Raw genomic sequence first — 12,038 nt, forward strand, 5'->3', positions numbered from 1 at the left:
CACAATTGGATGGAGCAGAGGAGGCACCTTTCCTGGGGTGACCCTTTCAAGTTTATTGCTGTGTGGACGTCGTTGGTTGGTGCAGCTCCCTCAGGGTCTCTCAGGCCTGCTTGTGTGTGCACCTATGCCCCTCCCCTGCTGGGTTTGTGTTGCTGGAGCAGAGGTTTTCTCTATGGATGCTGGGTCTTTATTTTGAAAAGTGCACATGCCCAGCTGTTCTGGATGATTTACTTACTTTCGTTGCCTCCCTTGATTTTGTTTTTCTCGTCCTGGAGATGAATAGCCTTGAGCTGAGTGGGATGTGTGCCTCCCCCATTCTGCTTGCCTCATTTTTGCTGTTAAGAATGAGCCACAAGTAGTCGGCACTCCATTTTCCATCTTGAAGAGCTGTCCTTCACTTAGAGGGCACAGCGTGTCAAAGTTTTCATTTCTCTGGGGTTAATGGCAGCTAGTCCTATGTAGTTATAAACTCCAGCCACTCCAGAGCACAGTGAGAGTTCTTAGGGGAGGGTGGATATCTACAAAACACCCTTTAAATGTAAGCTAAACTTCCAGGGAGAGAAAAGGCCATTATTCTGGGGATGGATTTCAAAGTTTTGGTCAAAATTTCAAGGAGAGTCATCACCTCCATCCTCCCCATTAAACCCCCCTGGAAGCATGTTTTTCGGTCTGGGTGGAAGTTTATGGTGGATTGACACTTTTTTTTCCTTTTCCCCATTCCAAAGGCAGATTGGGAGTGGAGCCGAGAAAAATTTCCTTACTAGATGACATTTCATCGCAATGTCCGATCGTTTGGGGCAAATAACCAAGGGCAAGGATGGGAAAAGCAAGTACTCGACTCTCAGCCTGTTTGATAAGTATAAAGGAAAATCAGTAGACGCGACCAGATCCTCAGGTAAGGACCAGAAGTTAACTCCAGTTCTTCCTGATTCTGTTAAACAACTCCCAGGTCAAAGAATTTGTAAGTCAAAAGAGTGCCCCACCAAGTCACACAGATAAGGTCCATGCAAACTGGCACCTTTCTCAGTCAAGTAGTTTTGGGGAGGCCAGATCACCTCCACCTTCTGTTTCTTGTTTAATTTCAGAACCATAACTATGCTGACTCTGTTCTTATGCTATAATCATTTCTTTGTCTTATTGAATTGAAGCTGTGGACATTCTCAGTGTGCTCAGTAGACTGGCATTTTGTTTTTATCAGCATTGCCTTTTTTAGGCATCATTGTTCTCAGAATCTGGAACTTGAGTGAAGTGCATGTCCATCTTTCACACACCCTAGAGGACTTAGGAACTTCAAGAGGAGCCCTCTGTGGGCGTGGTTTGGGTACTAGCAGACTCTCTTCACCAGTCTCCACTTAAAGAGTGGGGGTTCTGGCATGGGATGCCATAGACCCAATTCCACTCCCTGTAGCTTTTCCTGCCCACAAGTAAAGCCTCTGCACGCATTGCCAGCAGCCCCTCTGTCCTTAAAGCCCTTGTTGAAGAGCTGTGACTACCAAACACATTTGCTTGTTTCCACTGCCCCTTGGGTTTTGTTTGCTTGGCTTTCTCGGGATCTTGTGGGGTTTGAGAATGGAGTGGAATGAATTGGACCTCTTTCCTTCTGTTAACTTTCCCTGTGATGTCTGTTTCCATCTCTCCCTTCCTGCAGTTATTCCTAGACATGGCTTACAGAGTCTTGGGAAAGTTGCCACAGCCCGGCGTATGCCACCGCCTGCAAACCTGCCAAGCTTGAAATCTGAAAACAAAGGAAACGACCCCAACATTGTTATAGTACCCAAGGACGGGACGGGATGGGCAAACAAGCAGGATCAGCAAGACCCAAAGAGGTAAGCAGCCGAGACAGGCAGATGGCGAATAGGAAGCTGGAACTCCACAACTGGCTTCTAGAATCCTTCCTGTTGGCAGCTTGGCAGCTGGTGTTGCAGCAGCAGACCAAGAGCGATGGAGAGATACCAAGTGACCCTTTTGGTATCTTTGTTTCTTGCTCCAGGCTTTCATTTTTCCAGCTTCTGGAGTTGACACACCAGCGTTTCTGTGGGCAGCTTTGTCCCAGGTGACCAGTGCCTCCTGTGCCTCATTAAGAAAGGCCTCACCCCACCTGAGGTGCTTATGCAATGGCCGGGCCCAGCTCCTGTAACAAGCACAGTAAAGCTGGCATTTGCACATCGCACTCCCGGTGACAGGCCCTGTTTCTGGGCTCCAGATGAGAAACACGGGGGGCCCTTTCTATCTGTGAGCCCAGCAGTTTCCCAAGCAGAAGAGACTGCCAACATTGCTCCAAGCAGCTCACTTCTTAATGAGCACAGCACAGAATCGTCATTATCCAGGGTCATTGTACAGCCTCCCAGGGGCTCACCCACTGCCAACACCACTTTCAGAAGCCTTAGGGGCCCCAGGGCCTGGCACGAATTATCATCATTAGAGGAACATAGCTACTGTTGTGGCTGTTGTTTTGGTGGAGCCGAAAGCCTAGGGCCCTACTTTGTTCCAGCTTTGCCTGGGGTTGTGGCAAACTCTGGGCAAACCCTTCACACTCAGGCTGGGCTGAGTCCCCTTCCACCTTTAGGCACCTCTGATTCTGTGTTCCAGCCAGTCAGAGGACAGACACAAAAGTAGGCGGTGGGGGCGGGAGGCAGGCCTTTGTAGACTGGCAGGCAAAAACCTGCTTCTCAGGCTTGCCTCTGGGGGAATGACAACAAACATGGTTGAGTCTCATGCACCCACTTGCCCTTGCGCTCTTCTGGCCTGTCCATAGATGCGTGGGAAGAGTAAAAGTGACCAGGCACTGCCAGTCAGGGCCCTTTGCTTTCCAGCCACATTGAAAGCAGTGGTGGCAGCTTTGTAAAACTGCTCCCTATAATTAGCATAACAGGATGCAGAGCGAGCAAACAATCTAGTCAGATGATTCTAAAGTAGTAACTGAGAAGTCTTCAGTATTTTCTTTTGTTTTTTGTTTTGCTTAGGAATCATATTGAGTATGCAGTATAGGTATGACTTAGTCATTGGACAGACCTGGGCTGTGACTTCCTGCCAGGGTCTGCTAGTGTTATATGGAGCCTAGAGGCCGGTTGGACTTGTGCTCTTCTGTGGGCCTAAGGTTTTCCTCAGACAGGTGGTTACAGGAATAAGTGAGATCAGGCTTGACCAGTGTAGTGCACAGAGCCAGGCACACAGGAAATGTGTCCACAATTACTACCACCTCTCTGTTTAAATGGTGCACACTCTGAGCTCTGTCATGAAACGAATACTACATATTTCACTCTTAAATAAAGAAATACCTCTGTGACTGGAACTTCTAGAGAAGGAAGTGTTACCCCTTTTATCCAGCGACACCCAGGATTAAAATTAAAATGGTCATACAGCTTTAATGACATTTGTAAAGCACTTCTTCCAGGGATGAGGTATGAGAGAGAGAGAGAGAGAGAGTTGGAGTAAAGCAGCAAACCTAAGGCAGTGGCTGGCTGCTGCCCCCTGTCTCATATCATTCCTCAAGGAGGTGGTGGAGTTGGGAGGGGCAGGTTGGGCCTTGCTGGGAGTCCATGCACAGGTTTGGAGACACTATCCAGAAGCTTCTATTTTAGGTAGAAGGTGATGTAAGAGAAGGATTTTTGTAATAACTTTGAATGGTGAGTTGTAATAATCATGAATGGTGAGTTGTTACTTGGGTTAAGTAAACCTTGGAAGACCGTGTATTTGTGGAGTTTGGCTTCAACTTACAGATAAGCCACTGGCACTGGGTGGATTCTGGCCAAATGGATGGCTGCCCTCTCTCCCAAACCTCCTCTGTTGAAAAGTTGAATTGAATGACTGGGAGGCTGCTGAGTCAGGAAGGCTTCCTTCAGAAACCTTCCTAGCGGTTCTCTTCCAGGATTTCTGTGGAGGGTGCATTGAAGGACACAGGGAGACAGTTTGGCAATACTAAAATTTCAAAACACTTAATATTTTTTGATCCAGTGATTCTTTGTCTAGGTTCTTACACTAATAAAATTGCTTATACACAGTACAAAGGAAGTAATACACAAATGTCCATACAGTTTTATCTGTAATAGAAAAACAATTGGAGATGACTGAGTGAGGCTGTGGCCCATTGGTGATGTTAGCTATGTAAAGGAAAATTTGTGTGGTACTTTTCCTCTGGGAGATGAGGTTAGGATCAGTTCTGCATCATATGTATTTATACACTTATTTTCACCAGGAATATATATTTCTTTGAACAACAACAAAAAAGATAGTGCATCGAGGGGATTGCAATGGATGAATTAAGCAAATTGTGCGTGAACTACCTGGTGGTCTGCTCATGGCAGACCAGGGCAGTCAACGCCCTGTATCTGTGAGCACTGGTTCAGGAGTTAGAGACTTGGAGCCCCTGCTTTCTGGTCACCCATTTTCCCCACTGACTTCCATGGCTTCTGTTGCTTGCAGTGAACTTTCAAATCATTGCAGCCAGAGAATGCCAAGAGGCAGATAAGTACCCTACCCAGTAAACTGTCAGAGTGAACAGACCTCAAACATAGTTCAGTTTCATTAGTCTTTGTTGGCCTAACAGTCTGTTGGGGAAGGTGTTCTCTTTCCTTGTCAGAGGGGGTATTTGCTCCCAGCTGTAGCTTCTGAATTCAGAGGCACCTGGTCAACTCATCTATTTGTCCTGTCTTTGTCTAGTTCCAGTGCAACGGCCTCTCAGCCGCCGGAGTCGCAGCCGCAGCCGGGTTTGCAGAAATCTGTTTCCAACTTACAGAAACCGACACAGTCAATCAGTCAGGAGGTAGGTTCTATTTTATCGGGCCTCATAGCCCTTGTTGTGGGGTGGGGGGAGTTGTCACCGAGGGGTGTGGTCCAGCATAACCCATTCATTTAAGAGCCTTTAGAAACTGAGGCTTAAAGATTGTTATCATCCGTGGTCAGTTGAATCAATTTAATCTACAGCTTTTGGTGAAAGACCCCAAATATAAACTAGACTCCTAACTAGCTACTTTTGTTCCTGTCAGCCCCTCAGACTAGATTTCGGGCTTGGCCAGGCCTCTTCCCAATGTGCTCCCTGGAAAACCAGAGTCAGAGGAAGACAAAAGTGATAGCCCAGGAGAGTTTAGAACACAAAATGAGCGTGCTGTGCTCCTGGGTGCATGTTAGGGGGCTTGTCTCTCAGAAGAGGGCTCGATGGAGAGCATTTTCCAAATTAAATTTTCCTAGGAACTCATATTTGCCAAATGTCTCCAAGGCTTTGTGTTTCCAGGCACACTTTGGAAAGCACTCAGCTTTCACTCATTATTTGTTGATCCATTTACAAAATGTTTATTTCTAAAGAAATTCATTATTTAACTGAGAAACAGCTAATACTATACTTGTGCATTAGAGTCTGTCTCTATATGGGGGGATTGCAGGAGGGTTGATTTAGCTGATGGCTAGAAATCTAGTTGAAAAGTCTGTGAAACCTTTTTTAGAAGATAAAGATGTGTAGTCAAAAAGTCCTAGCCTTCACGAGGTGTCTTGACAGCATCATGACTCTTCCAGGTTTTCCTTTGGTATTGCTGTTTGGGCAGTGTGGGTAAGGCCAGAGATGCTACTCTCCACCTGTAATAATGTAACCAAGCGAGGGGAGTGCTTCCAAAAGTTCATGGGAAAATTTTATTTTCACTTCATTTTCCCACAAACTTTTTTATTTTTATTTTTAAAAAATATTTTATTGAATTTTCCATGAACGTTTACACAGCCAATTAGGTTCCCATTTAACAATTATTACACGAATTAACTAGTGACTTTGGTTATGTTTTTCATAACGTGTCCACAATCTCATTCATCCTGCTCTCTGGTTCATTTCATTCCCAGGCATCTGATTTCTCTTGCTCTCTTCCTTTCCCTTTCTATCTTGGTGCAGAGCAGTGGTTGCCCATTTGGTCTCATGTAGATAATTTTTTTTTTTTATTAACATTTTATTAGGGTCTCATACAACTGTTATCCCAATCCATACACACATCAATTGTGTAAAGCGCATTTGTACATTGTTTCTCAAAACATTTTCTCTCCATTTAAACCCCCGACATTAGGTCCTCATTTTTCCCCTCCCTCCCCGCTCCCCCCTCCCGCATGAGCCCTTGATAGTTTATAAATGGGTATTTTGTCATATCTTGCCCTGTCTGACGTCCCACAAACTTTTTTAAAGACCTCTCGTAGATGGGAAAAGTCTGTGGCTTTGCCAGAAGGAGAAACACCCCCCCACCCCCACCCCCATGCTTTCATCCTCTTGGGAGCTATACTTTTAAGATTAAAGGGGAAAACAAACCAGGTTTTTGTGAAAAATCCTCATCTGTTGGTCTAAATCCACTGGGTCCTGTTGGATTTACATCCCCCTCTCATGCCCCCTCCCCCCACTGTAATTCAAAGCTATGAGAATATGGAATCCTGGTTTTTCAACCCAGTCTGTATATATGAATCACCCATGGAACTTGTTCAGAATCAGATATACTTGAACCTCACCACTGATACTGCTGGATCGGCTCTTCACTGAGGAAGGTTTGGCCAGCTGTTAGAAAAAAACTGCCTGGCAAGCCTATAGCATGCCTGGGTCTGGAGTGACCCTGTGCTTCCTTCAGTGCTTGCAAGAACAGTGTTGAAATAGTTGGAGGCCTTGCTATGGGCCATCTCCAGAGCGAGGTTATGGACATTTCAGACAGAGGAAGGAAAAAGCATTTTCCAAGGGGGTTATTCTGAAGTCAGGGTAGAGAAGCCCAGTCCTGGAGTTGGCAGGTGGATTGCTTCGTCTTGCGGGCAGTGCCTCTTAACTGTTACTTAGGGGTTTTTTCTCTCGTTTCTGGAAGCAAGTGAGGAGGAAGAAGAGACGCCCAGGATTTGGAGAGCTTTAAAATTTTACCCCAGAGATAGGAACAGCAGTTTCTGCTCTTTAAAGAATCCCTGTCTATTGATTTAAATCGACTGGATCCTGTTGAATTTATATTTGAGTGAATGTCACCAGCGATGTTATTAGCCTCTTTTGGGTCCTGTAGGCATATGTTCTTTCAGCCCCTGATGAGGAAGGGCAGGGAAATAATCCCAGTGTCTCTCAGCACCAAGTGGGAGGTGCGGGCGGGTTTGCAGTGTTCCGAACGAAGAAGGAGAGTAGAGACCCATCCTAGCACCTCCTTTCTTCCTGTTGAATTCTTGTGCTTTCCCAACTTCACTGCTCAGTCATGCTGCTGGTACATTCCACCTGTGTTCTGTGTGGACCGTACACACAGCAACCAGAGCAATTCTAATCAATAAAAAGGTTGTTGTCAGTTCTACATTGAAGGCAAGAGAAACAGCTGCCAACCTTGTGTGCATATTGAGAACAGTAAGTGGGGGCATGGGGAGGAATGATAGGAAAGAAGAATTAATCCCTAGCCCAGTAAGTGGTAGGACCCTCTGCCCCGGCTTTTATGTGCGTCTGCCTTCGGTTGCCAGGGCAAGGTTGTTAGTTGAATGTTGTTGGTAAAGGCAGACAGGGTCAGCGTTTGCAGACCTAAAGGCCTTTGGGTACGGTCAGACTGAACCTATGTCCTGGACCTGCCACTCTGGCTGGGTGTTTTAAGCCTAGTCACTCCTCTCTGAACCTACTTTCCCAGGGTGTGGTAAGAATTTGGTAAGGCAGGGTGTGCCTAGCTTTTACTAAAGGTAAACCAGTGGATCTGAGTCCAAGGTGGCAGCTCTCCAGATCAGGGAAGGTGGAAGGCCTCTCACTTGGGGAGGCATGTCTTGTAGAATAACAATAATTACAGAGGGTGATGTAACTGGCTTGTCCAGCAAAGATCAGGCACACTGGGTTTCCGGTGTTTGCGTTCTTCTGTTAGAATTGGCACGCACTGTTTTGAGACATAATTTGGCATTAGGCTTTGCTTCCTCTGTGGCAAGACAGAGTAGCTCTAGGGGACATGAGAGACAACCTAACAAATGTTCCAGACCACAGTGTGAAGGCTAACATGGTCTTGAAACCTTTCTGTGCTGTATGACCAGCTCTGGTGACCGAACTAGCCACTTGCCCCTGTCTTAGTCTTTATCTGTAATGTGGTCCTTAGGCCCATTGCAGAGAGTTTAAGATGATGCCCCTAGTGTTGCTATGTTTAAATACTTCTCACCAATGGGAGTGGTTGTGTCCACCTGAGGTTTAAGCCTGTTTTAGCTCCTTGTCCTAGCATGCTTAGCTAGTAGACAGTAGATTTACTGGGTTGACTGTTTTCTAATTTTCTCCCTTTTTTCAGAATATAAATTCAGTGCCAGGTGGACCAAAGTCATGGGCACAGCTGAATGGAAAGCCAGCAGGACACGAAGGTGGTAAGTTCATGTTGGAGTGGGGTGCATTGGGGTGGATAGTTGAGTAAGGAAAGGGGTGTACATTTCCTGCACCTTTCTGGTTGGGTCTAGGGGCAGTCTTTGGCCTGGATGCTTTTGCGGAATTTCTTAACCTGAGGAGGTTAATACTCTCTGGAGCCCTTGCATTTACTACATTGGTGGAAATGCTGATTGTATGAATGCTGTCGGCTCTTTGATCTCATTGATGATTATTGCTAAAGATGTACCTCTTGAGACCGGAGTGGCTGGCCCTGCATTCGTCAGCTGGGCTGTGCTGCTTATGGAATTAATACCTGTTCAGTGGTGTTGCCAAGATGCATCTACTTCCTTTCTCTTGGGAATGCAAGGAGGAGGTGTTGTGTTGCATGGTGTTAACTTCAGGCCTGGGTTTATAAATAATCTAGCCTTGGGGATTGCCTTGCTTGGTTTTGAGCATTTACACAAAAGCAATCAGAGAGTTCTGTGGTGTTTGTTATCCATTAGTGTTGCCCTTGGCCTAGGAAGCACTCAGAACATGCAGCCAGCTCCTGCTGCTACAGAGACATTGATTAGAGGAAGGTTGGAGAGATGGGAGAAGGGGAGATTGGTTTTCTCCTTTTTAAGGTCTTCAAAGCTATATGCTGGGCAACTGCTTAGATCGCGGATTGTAAATTCCAGAGGCTGCCAAGGCCAGGTCTGGAACAAAGTAGGGAGGTCTTTGGGTGATAGATGAAAGGGATTAGGATGGAGACACACCACAGTGTGTGTATCTTGGACAACAGGTAACTTTGTTCATACACAACCCTGCCCCACCCCAAGCATTTGGTGCCAGCTAAGAATTAATGCAGGACTAGGGTCAGTTGATTGTTGTGATTCAGATATTTTGAGCACACTGTGCAGACCAAATTAGGCAAACCCTCCAGGCTGCATAGGGAATCATAATAGGATGAACAGTTATTTCAAAGTAATTCATTAATGAGATACCACACTTGTTCTTTCTTTGCTTAAGCAGCCTAGGCAACCTTTCTGTAGACCTTTACTTCCTGTCTGGGAGTTGTCATCCATTTTCCATATATCCCTGCTGTCAGCCAAGGCTTGTTTTAGAACACACAGTCTCACCCTTTCCCCAAACCCCACTCAGACTCCATTACGTAGAAGGACGTGCCCCTTCTGGGTTCAATGGCTGTGGGGTTGCAGACTTCCTCAATCTTGAATGTGAAATAACCAAATCCGTAAATGGCTTTGGTGGAGCTTTCCAATCTCCAGCTTCTTCAGAGCAACCAGATCCAAATGCTTGGCCCCCTCCATACATTGTGGGGTGGGGTGGGGGCAGGGAGTAGGGAGTAGGGAGAAGCAGTGTGGCCCCACATCTTAGCATTGCTCACTTTCCCACCTGATATGTGAGCTGGAGAGAGAGAGCTCTGGGAGTAGGGAGCTGGGAAGTAGAATTTGGCTGTGCTGGATACACATCTCAATAACCCGAGAGGTCATTGGGTTATTAAAGATGCATTAATATACAAGGTTAGTATACCCTGTATTTTTGAGAAGTTACAATTCTTCCCTTTTTTTAAATAAGTAGAATGTTTTAGTTTTGATCCTACCAAGATGAAGAAAAACATCACAGTTCCCTGCCTATCAAAATACTAAGGAGCCCTGCCACGCCCTGGAAAGGGGCTTGGTTGCTGACCCAGATAGCCGCAGTGGGCGTCCATCAGTTGAGAGGTGGGAGGAGAGGCCCATCGAGGTCACCGTCTAGGAAACCCTACTCTGTCTTGCAGTCACTGAGCACGTCGCCCCGGTGACATGCTCATAACAACAGTGTTGGGATATGCATATGCATGTCCTTAGCTAGCAGTTGAGCTTGTAGGAGATGGTCATATAAATTGTACTTGCCCGTGTGGGAAATTACACGTTACTCATTTTTATATGATTACTTGTAACAACTGAAAATTTAGAAGCGGTCTTTGAAATCACCATCAATTTATGGTCCGTTAATGAGTTGCTATTGGGCCATTAAAGTGACCGTTCTTTACTGCTATGGCAAAATCTCAGATATACTCTTGAGCTGAAGAAAGCAGAGAATAGTCTGTATAATGTGCCGTTTGTGCAGAAAATGGGGGTGAGGAAAATACACTTAAACAAAAGCATGTTTAATTTGTGAGAAGTCTCTGGGTGAAAGGGCTTTTTTTTTAAGAGAGCAAGCGAGCCTGGCAGAAGGGAAGGAAGAGAAGGTCTCAGTGCATACCTTTTTGCTTTCGAGCAATAGGACTATTGACCTGTCAAAACCAAAAGTTAATTCAAGAGTAATTGTGGAGTATAGTACAATACTCTGTAAACATCAGAGAGTTCCTTCAGGATACAGGCAAGTCCAGAAGCTGGAGAGGAGAGAGTTGACACACTCAAGGCCCTGCCAGGTGGGGGTGAGAAGCAGGCTCCTGGCTCACCTCTTATGCCAGGGTCATGTGTCCAGCAGAACAGTGAGGACTGAGGGGTATCAGCTATGAACATTTTCATGACTCTTTGGAATTCCACTCTTCTCACGCAGGATATTGATGTTGGTCTGTCTCACCTGAGAGCCCCTTCCCTGGAACACATCCACGTGCCCTGATTATGTGGTTTGGGCAGAGACCAGAGTTCCAAGGCTCAGGTCCTTTAATAAGTGACCTTGGAGGAAACCACTGAATTCTACTGCCTCCGTTTGTCCCGGAGAGAGGAGATAATGTGAAGAATTCCCATGTTTGACATAAAAAACGGAACATTGAAACCTTAGGGATACTACTGCTATTGGTTTGAAATTTTGAATTCTACCCTTTATCTCCTGTGTGTCTAAGGAGGATTCATCCATCCATTTAATTATTTTTTACCAAAGTTGAAACAGCAGCATTGGCTATTTGTTTTTGAATTTTAATTCTACCATATTAACAAAATGAACGACCTCCCTCGGGAGTCATCCCCTCAGTAGAGCAGAAGTTCTTCCTGATCCTTTGGCTATTTATCTCTGGTGAGTTACGTGACCACTTAACAGACCTGGCAGGTTTGTTTGACCTTGGACCTCTTTATTAAAGGGAATGGCTGCCTTGTGCATCTGCAGGCGTCCCAGCTAGCTGCATCTTTCTGACAAAGCCCATGAATCTGTAGTATTAAGCATCATACCTGTAGGGAATGTGAGTTCAACTATTGGGGGAGCCGGGCATACCATACATACTCAGACTTCGGGCATGTGCTACTTATTACAGATAAGAATCTAATTTCACTCCTAAGATGCGGTGTGTTTTTTTATTGGGGGAGGAAAAAAAAGCTACTCAGATGCTCTTCTGGTGACAGGAAGAAAAATAAGAAAAGGTTTCTTCTGTAAAGTTAAAAGAATGATGGGGAGTGGGGGATGAAAGAGCAAAGAAACAGATTCCTGATTGAAGAGTGTGTCTGGTCATGTGGAGTTTGATAGATCATGGCAACTGGAACCTAGGAGGAGGAGAAATGCAAATTTCAGGGAGGGGCCTTTGTTTGGGGAGACTTTGCGAGAGGCATTCATTCTGTATACATTACCACCAAGTGACTGCATTGGTGGACTTGCTGACAATGGTGGTTGTCTGCCACCCAGGCAATGAGAAGGCTTTACCGACTTCTTTCACATTCTAGGAAGGAATTGGACTGGAGCAGCAGCCTTCCTCCCTGACCCTTTGCCCTTTGTAACTCACTCTGCATGGGAGCCAAACAAGGGTGTGGTGTTCTCTCTCTCT

At 45.7% G+C, this 12,038-nt stretch overlaps 1 protein-coding gene and 1 non-coding gene across 2 annotated transcripts in view; both read left to right on the top strand.

The window, feature by feature from the left end:
• Positions 1 to 729: 729 nt before the first annotated feature.
• Positions 730 to 12,038, top strand: part of PRRC2B (proline rich coiled-coil 2B) — a 57,158-nt gene continuing 45,849 nt past the window's right edge. Inside the window, exons 1-4 of the mRNA XM_045288585.1 lie at positions 730 to 895; positions 1,649 to 1,826; positions 4,660 to 4,762; positions 8,229 to 8,301. The gene's annotated coding sequence lies outside the window, so the exon portion shown is untranslated. The remainder of the gene's footprint in view (positions 896 to 1,648; positions 1,827 to 4,659; positions 4,763 to 8,228; positions 8,302 to 12,038) is intronic.
• On the top strand, positions 6,537 to 6,670 carry LOC115869178. Its single transcript, XR_004046041.1, has one exon. It is a non-coding gene; the product is annotated as a small nucleolar RNA SNORA9 (small nucleolar RNA).

This window comes from Echinops telfairi, unplaced genomic scaffold (assembly GCF_000313985.2).
Source record: "Echinops telfairi isolate 266 unplaced genomic scaffold, ASM31398v2 ScPeMD7_22;HRSCAF=79, whole genome shotgun sequence".
Lineage (NCBI taxonomy): Eukaryota > Metazoa > Chordata > Mammalia > Afrosoricida > Tenrecidae > Echinops > Echinops telfairi.